The 18,754-nt window shown below is 37.1% G+C and overlaps 1 protein-coding gene across 3 annotated transcripts in view; it reads right to left on the bottom strand.

Annotated features, from left to right (window-relative positions):
* Positions 1 to 18,458, bottom strand: part of WNK3 (WNK lysine deficient protein kinase 3) — a 155,809-nt gene extending 137,351 nt beyond the window's left edge. Inside the window, exons 1-3 of one of the 3 annotated variants that reach the window (XM_027609128.2) lie at positions 18,250 to 18,458; positions 7,104 to 7,204; positions 4,222 to 4,296 (exon numbers count right to left, since the gene is read on the bottom strand). The gene's annotated coding sequence lies outside the window, so the exon portion shown is untranslated. The remainder of the gene's footprint in view (positions 1 to 4,221; positions 4,297 to 7,103; positions 7,205 to 18,249) is intronic. The other 2 variants (XM_027609129.2, XM_027609130.2) reach the window with 2 other exon arrangements.
* Positions 18,459 to 18,754: the final 296 nt, after the last annotated feature.

Genomic DNA, 18,754 nt, shown 5'->3' with positions numbered 1-18,754 from the left:
ATGTGACACAGCATTAAGAAACACTGCAGTTTTGGGGCATTTGGCTGGCTCAGTTGGTAGAACATGTGACTCTTGATCTCAGGGTCATGAGTTCAAGCCCCATGTTGGGCATGGAGCCTACCTAAAAAACAAAAAAATATTTTAAAAAAACTGCAGTTTCTAAGTGAGATGAAAAGACATTCCCTATATGTTATATGGTTAAATGAAAAAAGAAATATATACAATAAGCTTCCATACACACATGTACACACTATATTAACTCTGAATGGTGGAATTATGAACTTTTTTCTTTCTGTTTTCTTGTATTTTCTAAAACTTTCCACAATGAACATGTGGAAATATGTGGAATCTATAAGGAAAAGGAAAGTTTTTCACAAATGGTCAAACTACCAAAAAGAAAATTCTTCCCTTCCCACCACAAACATGTATCACAAAGTTAGGCCTATATACCTATTATCATGTTATGTGCCTCAAAAGATACAATTTGTCATGTCAAACCAAGCATACACAGAAATATCAAATTTGAAAAACTGAAGAAAACCAACTCTGAACTAAAACAAAAAGGAGAAACACCACAAATTGTTCTACACATTTAACACAATTCCTATCAAAATTCCAGCTGGTGCCAAGAAAATTTAATAAAGAAGAGTCTTTTCAACAAATGGTGCTGGGGCTACTGGATATCTACATGCAAAAACCTGAAGTCAGATACTCTAAGTGAGGTTTCCTGGAAAAGATAACCAAACTGAGTCTTGAAGAAAGAAAATTAGCTGATCCGAGCAAAGAGAAGATCACAAGCAAAGTCATGAAACAGTACGAAGTAAGTGCATATGAGTGGTACCATGAATAGTTTACTCACATATTAGAAGCAGGTAGATGAGGACAGAGAGGCAGATAGTCACCGAGGATTTCTATGCCATACAATGTAAAACAAGGAGACCAATTAGAGAGCTACTGCCACAATCCAGGAAACAGATGCTGAGTTTCACTGAAAACTGTGGCAAAAGGGACAGATTCAAGACATATCAAGCAAATAATAAATGCAAGATTTACCATCTAAATGAGTATGGTTGTGAGGCAAAAGAAGTGTCTATAAAAACTCCCAGAAATTTGCCTATCAGATGGCAAGACTAGGAAATAACTGTGTTAATACCAAAGCTAAGAGTGCTCTGTGAGGTTACACTGCCAAATCAATACACTTTAAAAGTCATCTAATAAGACTAGTATTGCCTGCAAGTGAGAAAAAGTATCTAACAATGCCTCACTGAGGTAGAGATTTTTTCTTTAACTTATTCTAACATAATTTTAGACTTGGAAAAAAAAAACCCTGCAAGAATATACAAAGAATCCAGTATACCCTTCACTCACATTTCCCAAATGTAAACATTTTAGGTGTGATATTCTTAAGTAAGAATAATATTATTCACTTCACTTAACTAAAGGTCACTTATCCAGAAACCTCAAGAGCAGAGATCCATATGTAAGATAAAAAGACTTCTAAGCAGACAAAAATAGATAAAATAAGAGAATTTAAGTTGGAAAAAACCTTCAAACATTTTTAAATGCATAACCTCTTTTTAAAAATTAAATCTTGGGATGCCTGAGTGGCTCAGTTGTTAAGCGCCTGCCTTCGGCTCAGGTCATGATCCCAGAGTCCTGGGATCAAGTCCCGCATCAGGCTCCTTGCTCAGCAGGGAGCCTGCTTCTCCCTCTGCTTCTGCCTGCCCCTCCCCCTACTTGTGCTTGTGTTCTCTCTCTCTGACAAATAAATAAACTCTTAAAAAAAAAAGAAAAATATAAATCTTACTCAGAATCCTAATATAAAAATAGTAGTGTTGCTCTAGTATAATAATTCTAACATATTTGATCACCTGGTTTCCCAAACTATAAGGATAAGAAGAGACAATTAAGAGGAATGGGGAAATGAGTGTTCCCCCAGTCTTCTAAATTCTAAAAAAAAAACCCAAGACAAATATGTTCCTAGAGACAAAGAGGGACATTGGTAAATATGAGAAAACTGGAAAGAAATAAACAATAATAACAGTAGAATATTTTAATACCCCATTCTCAGTGATGGAGAGAAAAACTAGACAGAAAAGCAAAAAGAATCTGGAAAACTTGGCCAATACAACCAACCAACTTGACCTAACTGCCATCTATAGAACACTCCTAATAAAAGCAAAATAAACATTCTTTTCAAGCATACATGCAAAAATCTCCAGAGCAAATCATATACAATAAATCTCAATAAATTTAAAATTGAAATCAAACAAACTACGCTCTCCTACCACAAAAGAATTAAATTAGAAATGAACAACAGAATAACGATAAATATATATAATTGACCCTTGAATAACATGGGTTTGAACTGTGCAGGTCCACTTATACATGGATATTTTACAGTACAGTACTGTGAATTTGCTTTCTCTTCTTTTGATTTTCTTAATAACATTTTTTCCATAGCTTACTTTATTGTAAGAATACAGTATATAATACATATATATAACATACACAATATGTGTTGTTTATGTTATTGGTAAAGCTTTGGTACACTATTATTACTAAGTTTTTATTTATTTTTTTTTAATTTTTTTTTAGATTTTATTTATTTATTTGAGAGAGAGAGAATGAGAGATAGAGGGGAGAGAGTCAGAGGGAGAAGCAGACTCCCCGCCGAGCAGGGAGCCCGACGCGGGACTTGATCCTGGGACTCCAGGATCATGACCTGAGCCGAAGGCAGTCGCCCAACCAACTGAGCCACCCAGGCGCCCTATTACTAAGTTTTTAGAGAGTCAAAAGTTATATGCAGATTTTCAACTGCACCGGGGTTGGTGCCCCCAACCCTCACATTGTTCAAGGGTCAATTGTAGATCAATGGAATAGAATTGAGAGTCTAGAAGTAAACCTGAACATTTATGGTCAACTGATTTTCAAAAAAGAGGCCAAGACCACTGAATGGGAAAAGAACAGTCTTTCAACAAAAGGTGCTGGGACAGTTGGATATATCCACAAAGAAAAGAGTAAAGTTGGACTCCTACCTCACGCCATACAAAAAAATGAACTCAAAGTGGATCATAGACCTAATGTAAGAGCTAAAACTATAAAGCTCTTAGAAAAAAACATTGAAGTGAATCTTAAGTGACTTTGGGTTAAGCAATGATTTCTCAGATACAGTAACAAAAATACAAGTGATAAAAAAGAAATTGAGAAGATGGACCTCATCAAAATTTAAAACTTTTGTGCCTCAAAGGATGCCATCAAGAAGGTGAAAAGCAAAAAGACTGACCGAAAATATGTGCGAATCATATATCTGATAAGGGACTGGTAGTCAGAATATATAAGGAATTCTTTTTTTTTTAAGATTTTATTTGTCAAAGGGACCCAGAGAGAGAGAGCAAGTGAGCAAGCACAAGCAGGAGGAGCAGTAGGCAGAGGGAGAAGAAGGCTCCCCGCCGAGCAGGGAGCCCGATGTGGGGCTCCATCCCAGGGCACTGGGATCATGACCTGAGCCGAAGGCAGACACTTAACTGACTGAGTCACCCAGGCATCCCTATATAAGAAATTCTTACAACTCAATAATGAAAGATAAATAATCCAATGGGCTCAAGATCTGAACATTCTCTAAATAAGATATACAAACAGCCAATAAACACATGAAAAGATGTTACATATTACTCTTTAGAGAAATGCAACTCAAAACCACAGTGAAATATTACTTCATACCCATGAAGATGGCTATGACAAAAAAGACAGACAGTAACAAGTGTTGGTAAGGATGTGGAAAAATGGACCCCTTATACATTGCTGGTGGGGATGTAGAATGGTGCAGTTGCTTCAGAACACAGCCTAGCAGTTCCTCAACAAATTAAGCACTGAGTTATTATATGACACCATCTTCCCAAGAGAAATAAAAACATATGTCCACACAAAACTTGTACACAAGTATCCACAGCAACATTATTCACAATTGCCAAAGGTGGAAACAATCCAAATGTCTGTCAACTGATGGATAAACAAAATGTGTTATATCCATGCAATAGAATACTATTTGGCAATGCAAAGGAATGAGCTATGGATACATGCTACAACAAGGATAAATCTTGAAAACATTTTGCTAAGTGAAAGAAGCCAGAGGAAAAGACAACATGCTATACAGTTCCATTTATATGAAAAGTCTAGAATATGTAAATCTATAGAAACAGAAAATAGATTAGTAGTCACCTGGAGCTGAAGTATATAAGAACAGGACTGACTGCAAACTGGCACAAGGGATCTTTTGGGGGTGACAGCAATGTTCTAAAATGAGATTGAAATCAAGATTACACAATTCTATAAATTTACTAAAAATCATTTACATTTATATTAGTGAATTTTATGGTATATAAATTATATCTCAATAAAATATGATGTCTCTCTTAAGAATCTTAAAACATTTTGACTAAAATCAAAGCCATAATGTCAAGTATGCCTTTTTAAAATTATATTCTCTATCTTCCCCTCCTCCTCCCCCCAATTTTGTCCATTCTCTTTATCTTCAGCCTGGCCTCCAGGGTTGAGAATCACTGTTCTGAAAAGACCTGACATCAATAAATAATGAAAACCAAATTTTTAAAACTAGGCCAAGAACTTCACTAAGCATAGACTATCTAAGGCCTTTCCATCATGGATCCATTAGCTTCTTGTCCATAAAACAGAGGTTCAGAACACAGGGTTTGGAGTGGGAATCAAATCTTGGTTCTGCCTCTCATTCCTCAAAGGAGATTTGGGGCCAATTACTTTACCTCATTCATTCTTGATTTCTTTCGTGAAATCTCACAGGACTGATATGAAAATATACATATAAACTACTTAGCATGGTGCCTGGCACAATATAATAATAAATAGAAGCTTTTATTTTCTACATCTTAATAACCCCTAGGGGCAGCGCTATATTAAAGCACTATTCAACAATACTCTAAAAAACATTAAATGATTTTCAGTAGACTCACTTAGAAAGGCTGATAAGTACATAATGCATTCTTTTAAAGCTTTCCAGTAATAAACCATGTTGGCATTGCTTCAGTGACCAGGAAATATCTCTTCTACATTCAGCAATGCAGAAACATACCTCAGTGAAATAGTCCACAAAAATCAGGCCTCAAAACTGAAGCCTCTTACTAACTTCAACAGCTATATATCGTAACCTTTGCATGACCATTTTTTCCTTCATAAAATGGTAACAATCTAGGAATATGTATAAAGATAACTGCAAAAGCACTTCCATAGAGATTGAAATTAGAGGGAAAAATCTCACAAATGTGACAAATGTGTACCCTATATCTATTCCTTTAGCCTGTTTGATATATAATCGTGGGGCATTTGAGTGAAAAGTTTGAAAAAATATTCCCCCATAGCTTATTATGGTTCTATCCATGAGAAATTCAGCATAAAAATTAGTATTTTGTTAATCAATGGCTCAAGAATTTCAACTTTTGGAACCAGCAATTGAAAGAATGCATATAAAGTCAACCTACTTAATGGGAGAAAATATTTGCAAATGACATATCTGATAAGGAGTTAATATCCAAGATATACCAAGAACTCATACAACTCAACACCCAAAAGACAAATAATCCAATTAAAAATGGACAGGGGCACTTGGGTGGCTCAACTGGTTAAGTGTCCGGCTCTTGATTTCGTCTCAGGTCATGATCTCAGGGTTGTGAGACCCAGCTCTGAGCCCAGCATGGCAGCATCTGCTTGAGATTCTCTCCCTCTCCCTGTGCCCCTTTCCCCTCTCACACTAAATTAAATAAATAAATAAATAAATAAAATCTTTTTTAAAAATGGGCAGAAGACCTGAACAGACATTCTTCCAAAGAAGACAAAGAGATGGCCAAGAGAAACATGAAAAGATGCTCAACATGGGGCACCCCGCTGGCTCAGTAGGTAGAACATGCAACTCTTGATCTCAGGGTCATGAATTTGAGCCCCACGTTAGGCACAGAGCTTACTTAAAAAAAGCTCAATATTACGATTAGGGAAATGCAAATCAAAACCACAGTATCATCTCACACCTGTCAGAAATGGCTAGTATCAAAAAGACAAGAAATAACCAGTGTTGACAAGGATGTGAGGGGAGTGAGGGGATAGGCAAATAGGGAAAGTGATTAAGAGATACAAACTTCCAGTTCTAAAATAAGTCACAAAGATGAAAACTACAGCATAGGGAATACAGTCAATTATATTGTGATAACTTTGTATGGTGACAGATAGTAACTACACTTATTGTGGTGAGCACTGCATAATGTATAGAATTGTCAAATTACTATGTAGTACACACCTAAAATTAATACAATGTTGTATGTCAAGTATAACTCAATAAATTTTTAATAAATTGTCAGAATTACACAGTAAATTTCCCATTAATAATCCTCTCTCTATATGTATAGTCACACCAATAAACATTTACCAAGTGCCAAGCACTGTCAGGATCTGGGGATAAAAGAAAAAAGTCCTTATCCTCAAGGAGCCTACAGTTTACTCAAGTTTAACATATACTACTGTTGACTTCTGGTTCAAGAAGATGAACTGAACACTTATATCTCTTGTACTTTCCAAGACCCTGGAAAAGCAATGGTAAAAAAAAAAAAGTACAAAAGTATGTCACAAGCCAAGGACACAGATGTAAAATGGCATAGTAAATACAAGATTTCAATAATTTCTGACAGACAGCAGACAGGAAAGAACTGGCTAGTGACACAAATCAAAGGATACTACAACCTAAAATATGTAATAGAAATGGTTCCGACCCAGGATGGAGAAGACTTGCAGGACCAAATCCCAGAGATAAGTGATCCCATAAAGCGCCAAAGCTTTAAAAAAAAAAAAAAAAAAAAAAAGGCCGAAAAAAAGGGACTAATTGAAGGTCTGAATTATGACACAGTTGATGAACTCTCCTCCCTATTCCACCAAAGACAAAAATCCTTACACACAGAATATCAAATTCAGCAAATCCAGATGAACAAGGGCACCCCAGAACAAAGCCCTTTGCCCTCTGGTATTTGGGTCCTCCAAGTGTTAATAGCCAGCTGTCCACCCACTCACCCCAAAATAAAGCCTACCAGTTGACAACCCTTCTCCGTACACAGAACTCCCAGTCAGCCCTTCTACTAGCTCATTCTTAAATACGGACAGAATCAGGAGACAGCCATTTGGAGAAAACCTGTAACAAAGAAAAGAAAGATCAAGAGAAACAAAAATGTTCTTGGAGGAGTTGAAATAATTCAAGAAACCATTTTTAATTTAATTTTTAAAAATATAGTCCTAAAATTCAAAAATCAAAGAGGTATATAATTAACAGGTTCCCTCCCAACCCTGTTTCCCATGCATTCAGTTCCCACCACTCCCCCAACAGGTAACCACTCATTAGATTATTGTGTAGCCCTCTGGAGTTTCTTTAGGCAAATAAGCAAATATAAATACATGTTCTCTTTCTCCTTCCCTACATAAAAAGTAGCATAGTATATGTCAAACTTTTGTTTATAGCCACAACAACTTGATATTTTTTCCCTGTCACTACATAGAGGTTCCTCATTCTTATTTTTTAAAACCTATATAGTATATAGTATTCAATTATTTGCTATGTTATTTGTTATGACAAAAAGCATTGCATATTTTGCATATATGTGTGTGGGGGTGTGTGTGTGTGTATATGTATTTCCTAAAATGAGATTGTTGGAGCAAAAGAAATTTGCATATTTAACTTTTATTGAAGTATGCTAATATATCCAGAATAATACACATAATACATGTGTATCTATATATAATGCTGCCAAACTGCCTTCCATGGGCATTGTACCAATTCAAACTCCCACCTACAATGTGTAAAAGTGTCCTTTACCCCATAGCCTTGACAACAAAAAAGGTGTTATCAAACGTTTTGACTTTTAACACTCCGATAGATTTTAAAAAGAATCTCAGTGTGGTTTTAATTAGCATTTATCTTATGAGTGAGGTTTATGCATCTTTCACATAAACAATAATTAAGACATGATAAGCCAAGAATTCTTATTATCACTGCTGCCATTTAAGGAAATAAAACAAGATGTATGAATATTGGAAAGTAGGACACAAAATTCAAAACTTGCAGGCTATACAATTATCTATCTAGAAAATCCAAACAAATCAACTAAAAACTGTAATAGGAACTAACAAGAGAGCTCAACAGAAAGGCCAAAGATGAAATCAACAAACAGAAATCAATAGCTTTGCTATACATTGGCAATAATCAGCTAGAAAATGTAATTTAAAAAACAGCTATTCTAAGGTGAGGGACCTGGAGGTGGGCAGCACTAGGAAGGGGAGGGAAAGGCTGGGTGTCTGGAGGAAGACAGGTCACTGAGATTTTAAATACACACACACTATCTGTACAAGAAGCAACAGAGCTATAAACATACTCATCTAGGAATAAACTCAAGAAGAAATATGCAATACCTATATAAAGAAAGCCGTAATATAATACAGCTATATTAAGTTAAATAATGTAGTTTCAGCACAGAACAGATAGTATAATAAGTCAGAATAACTGTCTATAAGATGGAGGAGGGAATGCTAAAGCCCTACTTAAAACCAGTCACAAAAATAAATTCCAGGTAGGTTAAAGAGCTAAACGTAAAAGCAAAACTATATAACTATTAAAAGAAAATATGGCTGAATAGATTTCTAACCTGAAGAAGGGCTTTCATAAAAAGACAAAATGCAAAGACCATTAATAAAAAGCTAACACATTTGCCCATTTGACCATGAACAAGGTTAAAAGCTAAGCAACAGACTGGGAGCAAACATTTGCAACATGTATAGCAAAGCATTAATATCTAGAATATATAAAGAACTAAAAAAAAATCAGTAAGAAATACAAATGGCCAATATGTGGATGATAGGAGGATGGCTCAAAACTCTTTAGTAAGCAGGGACATGCAAATTCAAACAATTTAATATCATTTTTTATCCATCAGATGAGCCAAAAAAATCTGTTAATATTACATTTCGAGAAGCGTATGAGAAATTCAGCACTTCATGCACTCCTGGCAGACAAACTGGAATAGCCTTTTCATTTGACAAATTCCAAATATCTTAATGCATACTTATCACCAGTAATTATACTTTTTAGTATCTACCTGAGAAATATTCTTGTATGTATACAAATATACATGCATTAGGACTTTTACTGAAGCATTGTTTGGAATAGCAAAAAATACTGAGAAGAACTTAAATATCCATATATAAAGAATGGTAAAGTAAGCCTTGGTACATCTGTACTATGTAACAATATGCATCTGTTTAAAAAATGAGAGATGGATATATACTAGTGTATAAAAATCTCTTACACATAAATACTATTAAGTGAAAAAAACAAATTATAGTATAGCATATACAACATATTATTTATGTGGAAAAAACCCCACAAAACCTTATGTTTCTAAATGTACTCACATATGTTTAAATGCATATAAAAAAGCCTGGAAAGATATGCTCTTAATTTATCCTGCAGGTTAAACACTATGTATTCATTAAAAAGAATGATGTGAACATATATATATGGACATGAAAAGAGCCCTAAGTCATATTCTTTGGGAAAAGAGCAAGTCATAACATATTTATTTTTTATTTGCATATGCATATACATGTAAATACAGAGAAAAAAGGACTGTACAAGTTCACAGTCAATTCTTTTTTAAGATTTTTTAAATTATTTTTAAGTAATCTCTACATCCAACATGGGGCTTGAACTTATAACCCCAAGATCAAGAGTTGCATGCTCTACCAACTGAGCCAGCCTTGTGCCCCTACAGTCAACTCTTAATAATAGTTACCCACTGGAGGATAGAAATTATGTAAAGGTGGACCTTAAGGTTTTATTTTTTTATTTTTTTTCAAGATTTTATTTATTTATTTGACAGAGAGAGACACAGCGAGAGAGGGAACACAAGCAGGGGGAGTGGGAGAGGGAGAAGCAGGCTCCCCACTGAGCAGGGAGCCTGATGTGGGGCTCGATGCCAGGACCCTGGGACCATGACCTGAGCAGACACTTAACAACTGAGCCACCCAGGAGCCCTTGGACCTTAAGGTTTTAATCTACCTCTATGATATTTTAATCCTTTAAAGCAGAATTGTCCATCAACAACCTGCATAAAAGAACCAGTTAAGGATATTATCATTTCTCAAAATAACTGAAGGAAGAAGAAAACCAATAAGGTATGTACAACATAGATCCAAATAAATATCATCAATTAACACTTACTGAATGCTTTGTGCCAAGCACCGTAAGCCCCTTCATGCATTTCCTCATGTAATTATCACAAAAATCTTAAGGTAGATAATATTTTTATTCCCATTTTACAAATGAGGAAACTAGGCTCAAAAAATTAAGTTAATTGTCTAAAATCACACAGCCAATAAAAACCAGGCCAGAATTCCACTCAGGCACTGGACTCCCAAGTCCACTCTTTATTCATAATACGAGGCCACATATGACAAGGAGCCACATGCATAACACTATACACAGTCCTGTATAGCACAGATACATACAATGCATAACCACATTACAGTTCTTGGGAGTTTATAACACTAAAACTACCTTCTTCCTCACTGCCATCATCCAGTTTTGCTTTGGCAAGATCATTTCCTCAATTAAAGATGCTCACTTTGTGTGAAGAAATTTCTGGGTCTCCAAATTAGAAAAGGGGTTGAGATCATCTCCATCTTCTTTCATTATCAAAATTAAACAATTTATATTTACTGGGGCACCTGGCTTTATATTTATCAATTACCTACCCTCAAATGCCAAATTAACACTTTATTCTGCCTAACTCTTTACAACAATGGTGGCAAAACTACATAAAGCCCGCAAGCCAAACTCACTTCACCCCACTGCCAGTTTTTGTGCAGCAGGTGACCTGAGAAAAAATTTTATATTTTTAAATGGTTGGGGGAAAAAATCAAAAGAAGAATAGTATTTCATGATACAGAAAAATTATTCAAAATTCATATTTCAATGTTCATAAATAGTTTTATTGGAACACAGCCATACTCATTCATTTACATATTGCCTATGGCTGCTACAACAGCAGAGCTGAGTTGTTGCAACAGACTTCATGGCCTGCAAAGCCTAAAATATTTACAGTCTGGTCCTTTACAGAAAAATTTATCAAACCTTGCTTTATAGTTTCCATAAGAACTTCATCTATTTAACTCAATTACTCCTAACAACAACCCTGAGAGCTATGTGGTATTACTCCAAATTCAGAAAATTAGGAAGGCTCAGAAAAGTTTAGTGTCTTGCCCAAGTCATAAAGCTAGTAAGTGAAGAGGAGAATTCTGGAACCCCAGTTTTCTAGCTCCAAATCCAACATACTTTCTACCACACTACCACTTTCTAAGAACCCAACCCCTCCTGATTAATCAGTGAGTTTAGATATTTGGTGCTAAAATTTACCAGATGGTTAGAAACGTGAAAGCTTTAAATTGGTAGGAAAACACTTCTCAATCGAGAAACTCTGACTCCAAAAATGTGTTAATAGAATACACTGTATTTCATACATGGTTGTATAATTTACAAAGTATATTTTCTCACTTAATTAGCCAAAAAAAAAAAAAACTTGCAAAACAGGTAGGGCTTTTGCTTTGTTTAGTAACAAATGAGGAAATCGATGCTTACAGACTTACACAAGATTACACTGAAAGCAAGACTAGAACCCAGGCTGACTCCTACTCCAGTGACATTTTCAATTGGGAACATGGTCTCTTCTCATAAGGAATGTACCTGGTTTTTTTTTTCCTTAGAAACAAAAGCACATAACTCAAACGTTTAAAATATTAAGAAACCTAAAGTGTTTAGAAGAAATAAATTAACAATTTAACAAAATAACAATTAACAGAAAGGATACTAAGAATTGCTGGTCTCTTAACATTCAGATCTCAAAGAAACCTTCCAAACTAACCACCTGAGCTAAAGAGGCTTCTCTCTAACATCCCAGCACCCTTTAAAAAAATTTCTTCTCAGGGTGCCTGGCTGGCTCAGTCAGTGAAGCATGTGACTCTTGATCTCGGGGTTGTGGGTTTGAGCCCCACATTGGGTGTAGAGATTACTTAAAAATAAAATCTTTTAGGGGCCCCTGGGTGGCTCAGTCGTTAAGCGTCTGCCTTCAGCTCAGGTCATGATCCCGGGGTCCTGGGATGGAGCCCTACCTACATCAGGCTCCTGGCTCGGTGGGAGGCCTGCTTCTCCCTCTCCCACTGCCCCTGCTTGTGTTCCCCCTGGCACTGTAGTCTTCTCTGTCAAATAAATAAATAAAATCTTTAAAAAAATAAAAATAAAAAATAAATAAAATCTTTTAAAAAACACATTCTTCTCAGCATTTATGTTCTATTTGTTGACTGTCTGTTGTCCTCCAATTATAACGTTACCTCAAAGGATCATTGCCTGCTTTGCTTCCTTTTCATCTATTCCCAACACATCAACCCTGCACACTGGAGGAACACAATAAATATTTGTTGAATGAATGGTAGAACCTTACAAATATGTTGGGTAAGTCATACTCCAAAATTCATTTGGACTAACGGCTTCAGAGTAAGTTATCAGGACATTTGAAAGCTTCCTTAGTAAATGAACCGCCTATCTTCAAGGGTTTGTTTTTTAGTTGTTTTTTTTTTCTCTCTCTCTTGCTAGAAACCTTCAAAGGCTAACTCTGAATGGAAATGCCATAGTAGCTCATCAGGATGAAAATTATTCTCTGGGCAGCATTGGATATCATCAGAGCTGAACTAGCACCCCATAGGTCTTGGGGCTGATCAAGCCAATTTCCCATTCTTCTATTAAACACACCCCCTAGTGTTTAAAACAATTCAAAATAATGTCCCTATTTTAATTACACTTAACTAGAGGCTGAGATTTACCAACCAATTGTGCTGTGCTAAATTTTAATTCTCATTTTTACAAGTAACAGAACTAAAATAATCTTACATGATTCCTAAATGAATAGGACAATGTACAGGTGATTATAGCCTAAGCTACAAATAAAAAGTCTCCACAGGTACTGATTGATATATGTTTTGGTCAAGAAGCTGGCTCACAATCAGAAACCAAATAACACGTAGATATGGCTGCTTTTAGGATAAATCCAATGCCAATTTCTTGTTAATTATAAACTAAATCTGCTTTTTCCCCCCTAGTTTTAAGCAAAGATTTCATCCTATACAAACAATCTGAAAACAAAAATAATACTCTTTATAAAAAAAAAAACAAAACACTTATGTAACTTTACCATAAGGATTATCTAGCTTGCCATATTGAAGTTTCCTGATCATGAAAGTCTCACTGCCTCATAAAGAGCTTTAGAATATCCCCACTCTTCAAATATAAAGCATGACCTTCAAAAATGCATTTAGAAATATTTCTCCTCCACAAATGCCCAAAGAATAATTAGATATTGCCACAAAATAGTTTCATTTAAATACATGTATAGTATCGTGTATTATGTATTTTTTTACCAACGTATAATTGACACAAAATGTTACATTAGTTTCAGGCAAACAACATAGTGTTTCCACAAGTCTATACATTATGCTATGCTCACCACAAGCACAGCTACCATCTGTCACCATACAACTCTATTACAATACCATTAACTATGTTCCCTAGGCTGTACCTTTTATCCTTGTAACTTATTACTTCCATAACTGGAAGCCTATACTTCCCATCCCCTTATCTATTTTACAGTTTATAAAACTTCAAGATAATCCACATGCAAAAGAATACAGCTGGACCCTTACCTCATACTATATACAAAAATTAACTCAAAATGGGTCAAAGACCTCAATATTAAAGCTAAAACAATAAAACTCTTCAAAGAAGAGATGGGGTAAATCTTCATTGTATTGGATTTGGCAGTGGCTTCTTAAATATAACACAGAAAGCACAAGCAATAACAAAAAAATAGATAAATTGGGGCGCCTGGGTGGCTCAGTCATTAAGCATCTGCCTTCGGCTCAGGTCATGATCTCAGGGTCCTGGGATCCAGCCCCGCATCGGGCTCCCTGCTCAGTGGGAAGCCTGCTTCTCCCTCTCCCACTCCCCTTGCTTGTGTCCCCTCTCTTGCTGTGTCTGTCAAATAAATAAATAAAATCTTAAAAAAAATAGATAAGTTGGACTTCAAATTTCAAAATTTTTGTGCACCAAAAGACACTATCTACAAAGTAAAAAAAAAAAAAAAAAACCAACTCTGAATGGAAGAAAATATTTGCAAATCATATGTCTGACCAGGATCTAGTATTTAGAATATATTCTTTAAAAACTCCTTCAAGTCAACATTTAAAAAAATTTTTTAAATGGGCAGAAGACTTAGTTCTCCAAAGAAGAAATTCAAATAGCCAACAACCACATGAAAAGATGCTACACATCATTAATCATTATAGAAAGACAAATAAAAACCACAATGAGATCCCATTTCACACCCACTTAGGATGGCCATAAAGCACACAAACAAACAAAAAACCCAGAAAGTAACAAATGTTGGTGAGGATGTGAAGAAACTGGAATGCTTGTACGTTGCTGGTGGGAATGTGAAATGGTGCAGTCACTATGGAAAACAGTTAGTGGTTCCTCAACAAGTTAAACAGAATTACCATATGACCCAATAATTCCACTTCTAGGTACATACCTGAAAGAACTGAAAACAGGTGCTCAAACAAAAACGTGTACACAAATATTCATACCAGCATTATTCACAAAAGCCAAAAGGTAGAAAGATCCCAAATGTCTATGAACTGATGAATAAATAAACAAAATGTAGTATATCCATACAAGGGAATATTATTCAACCATAAAAAAGGAATGCAATATAGGGGCACCTGGCTGGCTCAATCGGAAGAGCATGCAACTCTTGATATCAGGATTGTGAGTTTAAGACCCACCTTGGATGTAGAGATTACTAAATAAAACAAACGTTTAAAAAAAGGAATGAAATACTGATACATGCCACAACACTGGTGAACCTCAAAAACATGCAAAGTGAAAAAAGCCAGACAATAAGGTAATATAATGCATGATTTCATTTATATGAAACAGGCAAGTCCATAGAGAGGGCAGATTAGTGGTTGCCAGGGGCTGGGAGGAAAGGGGAATGGGAAGTGACAGTTTAATGGGTATAGGGTTTCCTTTTGGGGTGATGATAATGTTTTGGAACTAGATATGCAAAATCATGAAGGTACTTAATGACACTGAATTGTACACTCTAAAATGGTACATTATGTTACATGAATTTTATCACAAAAAAAAGTTACCAGGTTAAAACACAGAAAACAATCTTACTTCATTTTGTTAATGAAAAAAATATTTCCCTGAAGAAAGGGGAATTAAAGGCTCACTACTGTAGTAACTTAACCTCAACATTTTCTAAACCAAGTATCTCATGACAAGCTCTATGAAAACAATTTAAAATGGCATCAAATTCTACTCTTGAAGTTTTGGGGATTTCTGAATGAATGGTTTTATAGATGTCCTTTACAATCATCAAATACCTCCTAACAGTGCCATAAATTTTATGATCTCAAACAAAAAATGGGAAAAAACCCACCTCTCTGAAAGTATTCTGGGTTTTAACCAAAAGAAATAATCAAGTATATCTGCAAATAGAACTGGTCTACTTATACTAAGATGGGTTACTGTGAAAGGGTTTTTTTTTCTTACACACAATCTCCCCCCCCAACAAACATATACACAAAAATTTAGACCTTCTGTTAATTTTTTAAAGTAAATTATCTGACTGGAAATCTTATAATAATATAATAATTCTCATTTCTTTATTTCTGACTACTCTGGTTCTATGCAACCACTGGCTTTATCACTTACTGGCTAACTAATGTACACTTTAATGAAAAATTCCTGTATTTTATGGAAGAAAGTTAAAGTCCAAATTACAGAAATTTAACTCCTAAAACACTATAGAATAATTACATCAACAAATATAGACTTGTGATATGAGGATCAACATTGGTCTAGAAGTCAAAATTCCAGGGTCCACCACTCAACTTACTAGGACAGGTCTTATCTTTCTGGGCTTTATAACTTTCCTGCCTGCCTACCGACAGAAGTACAGTAATAAAAATATGTACAAGGTATGATGGGACCACTGAAGAGGGGCACCTAATGTAGCTTGGTGGAGGATGCTGGGAAAAGGAAAAAAGGGGGGGAGCAGGAAAGGCTTTTGGGAATAACTAATGACAGAGGTTAGTCTAAAAAGAATGAGCTCAAATTCAAAGGGAACGGAAGAGAGAGCACGGCAGGGGGGGCAGGGGCATCAGAAGCAAAAGAGAGATGAACATCACAAATCTGCTTGTGTTGTTCCCCTTCTTAAATAGTCAAAGGCTCCTAATTCTGCAGGGCAGTCCTTCACCCCAGCCTCAAGCTAAGATTCCAGCCTTATCTCTTTCCACTCCCCAGATATACCAAGATTACACTTCCCATCCTCAAAACTTGAAGAACATCTAGTTCAAAATGGGGAGGCTACCTTGCCTGCCAAAATTGGTGCAACATTCCCAGGCTCTCATGTTGCTTTTATACTTCCACTCTACCCCTTAATACACTAAGTATTCATCTTAATCTAAGAGAATATGAACATAGTATTAGCTTTTGTATTTAAACTCTGGGTAGCCAAAACAAGGATTACACTCTTTGCAACATCAAAGCAGAATAAAAGAAAAAGGGCATGGGAATGTTCTCAAATTTGCAACATTTCCAAGATAATAAGTATATGTCAGTAAAGTTTGTAAAAAGTAACCATGAAAAGTTACAAATCCATAAACTATTAATCTTGACCCAGAACAGAATGAGACCATCACAAGGCATCCTTACCAGCAGATAAGTAATGTATTCAGAGAACAAAATGTCCTAGTAATCTGCTATAATTTAAACTCACACCAAAAAGCAAGTGCCAATTTTCAAACAAGGTAAATTGAGAATGACCAAAAAAAAAAAAAAAAAAAAAATCACGTATAATTACTTTAGCATTCAAACTCAGCTTTGGTATATTTTAGCTATCCTTTAATGCAAGGTATCCTTCCCTTAGGCTGCTGACTTTAAACAATTTTTAAATTCATCAATCTAAAGGTTAGAGACTGTCTAGAAGACACCTGCTGCTTTGTGTCATATACTGAGATCTCTTCAAAAGTTATCTTGGTATTACAACTTACTATAAATGAAAAACAGGTAACAATGCCTCCTCAAGTTGGATGGAATCACTACTACACAGAAGATTTTCACAACTTAAAGCCTATTATTCATATAATTGCTTTAGTCAAAGGTAATTCTTAAGAAGGAATAGCCATACCACTCGCATCTGTTTTGAGGGTTCGATTTTCATTTTAACAGGGTCTATCAACTCCCAAGATAGGGAGATACACACGTGCAGGATTTCCACCCACAGCCCACTCCATAAATGTTTCACCACTCTTAACTAGTCCAACAAAACCTCTTTCAGTACAGTGAAGCCACCTCACCACTTTTATCCTAAACCATACCATTTCCTCTCCATCCCCAAGCTGTCAGTCACAGAAAACACCACCCGTTCCCAAATAACACCTCTCAATCTCCTTGAACCTAACGCACTTACATAGACAGCAATATTCTCTCACCCGATCCAGTCCTCTTGACTTTCTACACATCAACTGAATCTCTATATGAAATCCACTTTCCCCCACCCCATTACCCACTGAAACTCAACTTCCCACACCTGAAGCGATCTTCTCTTTCAGCAGCCTCAATCTCACTTAAATGATCACTCAGTCCTTTGTCAACCATCTCCCGCCTCTCCATGTATCCTCCTCACCTTCCCCATCCCCTATTCTTCCATCAACTCCCAAAGTTGCCACCCCCAACAAAAACAGAAAAGACAAAAAACGCACCTCAAACCCAAACCTGCCCTTCTCCACTTCCCCCCTTAGAATTTTCCTCTCCGCCTGTTCGCTCAAACGGACAGCAGCTCCGACAACCCCGAAGACCCAAGCCCGGCCTCGTCCCATACCTCTTGGCGACAGCAATCACCCTGCCTCGGTCAAGCCGCCCCCCACTAGGGCGCTTACTCCGAACAGACTCTTGGCCGCCGCTGCCTCCCTCCATTCATCCCCGGCCCATTCATCTCTCAGCCGGATCCCAGACACGCCCCCCGGCCTCCTCCCTCTCTCCCAGAGCCCCGGCCGGCCCGGGACCCTCACCAGATTAGAGGCTCTCACGGACAGAGACTCGGACTCTTTTCGCTTCTCCCTCGCCCTCTTTCAAGCCTCCGCTCGCCCCTCGACGAGCCACACCGTAGAACACACACATATACACACACCGCCTCCTCCTCTATCGCCTCCCCCGATGCTTCTTACTCCCCTCCTCGATGTCTCGAGCTCCGCTCCGCGTTGTGTGCGCGTGCGCGCGCGAGCGTCTCCCGCGAGCCCACCGGGCCAGCTACAGCCGGTAGGTAAAGAGCGGGCGGGGTTAGGGGAGCGGGGTGCGAGCCCAAGCTCGCGCTCGCCCGGGAGCAGAGCAGGCGCACGCGTACTCCAGCCAGGGAATTCTGGAGAGGAGAGGGGGGTGGAGGGGGGCGGGGAAGGGAGGGGAGGAAAGAAGAGGGGGAGGGGCGGAGAAAGCCGACGGAGCAGCCCCAACTCCGAACAGCCCCTATCGCTGCGAGGTGCCGAGTGGCTAGCCAACTAGAGCGTGCGCACTCCTCCC

Source organism: Zalophus californianus, chromosome X (assembly GCF_009762305.2).
Source record: "Zalophus californianus isolate mZalCal1 chromosome X, mZalCal1.pri.v2, whole genome shotgun sequence".
Lineage (NCBI taxonomy): Eukaryota > Metazoa > Chordata > Mammalia > Carnivora > Otariidae > Zalophus > Zalophus californianus.
The sequence above is the reverse complement of the archived record's forward strand: the minus strand, read 5'-3'. Positions and strand labels throughout refer to the sequence as shown.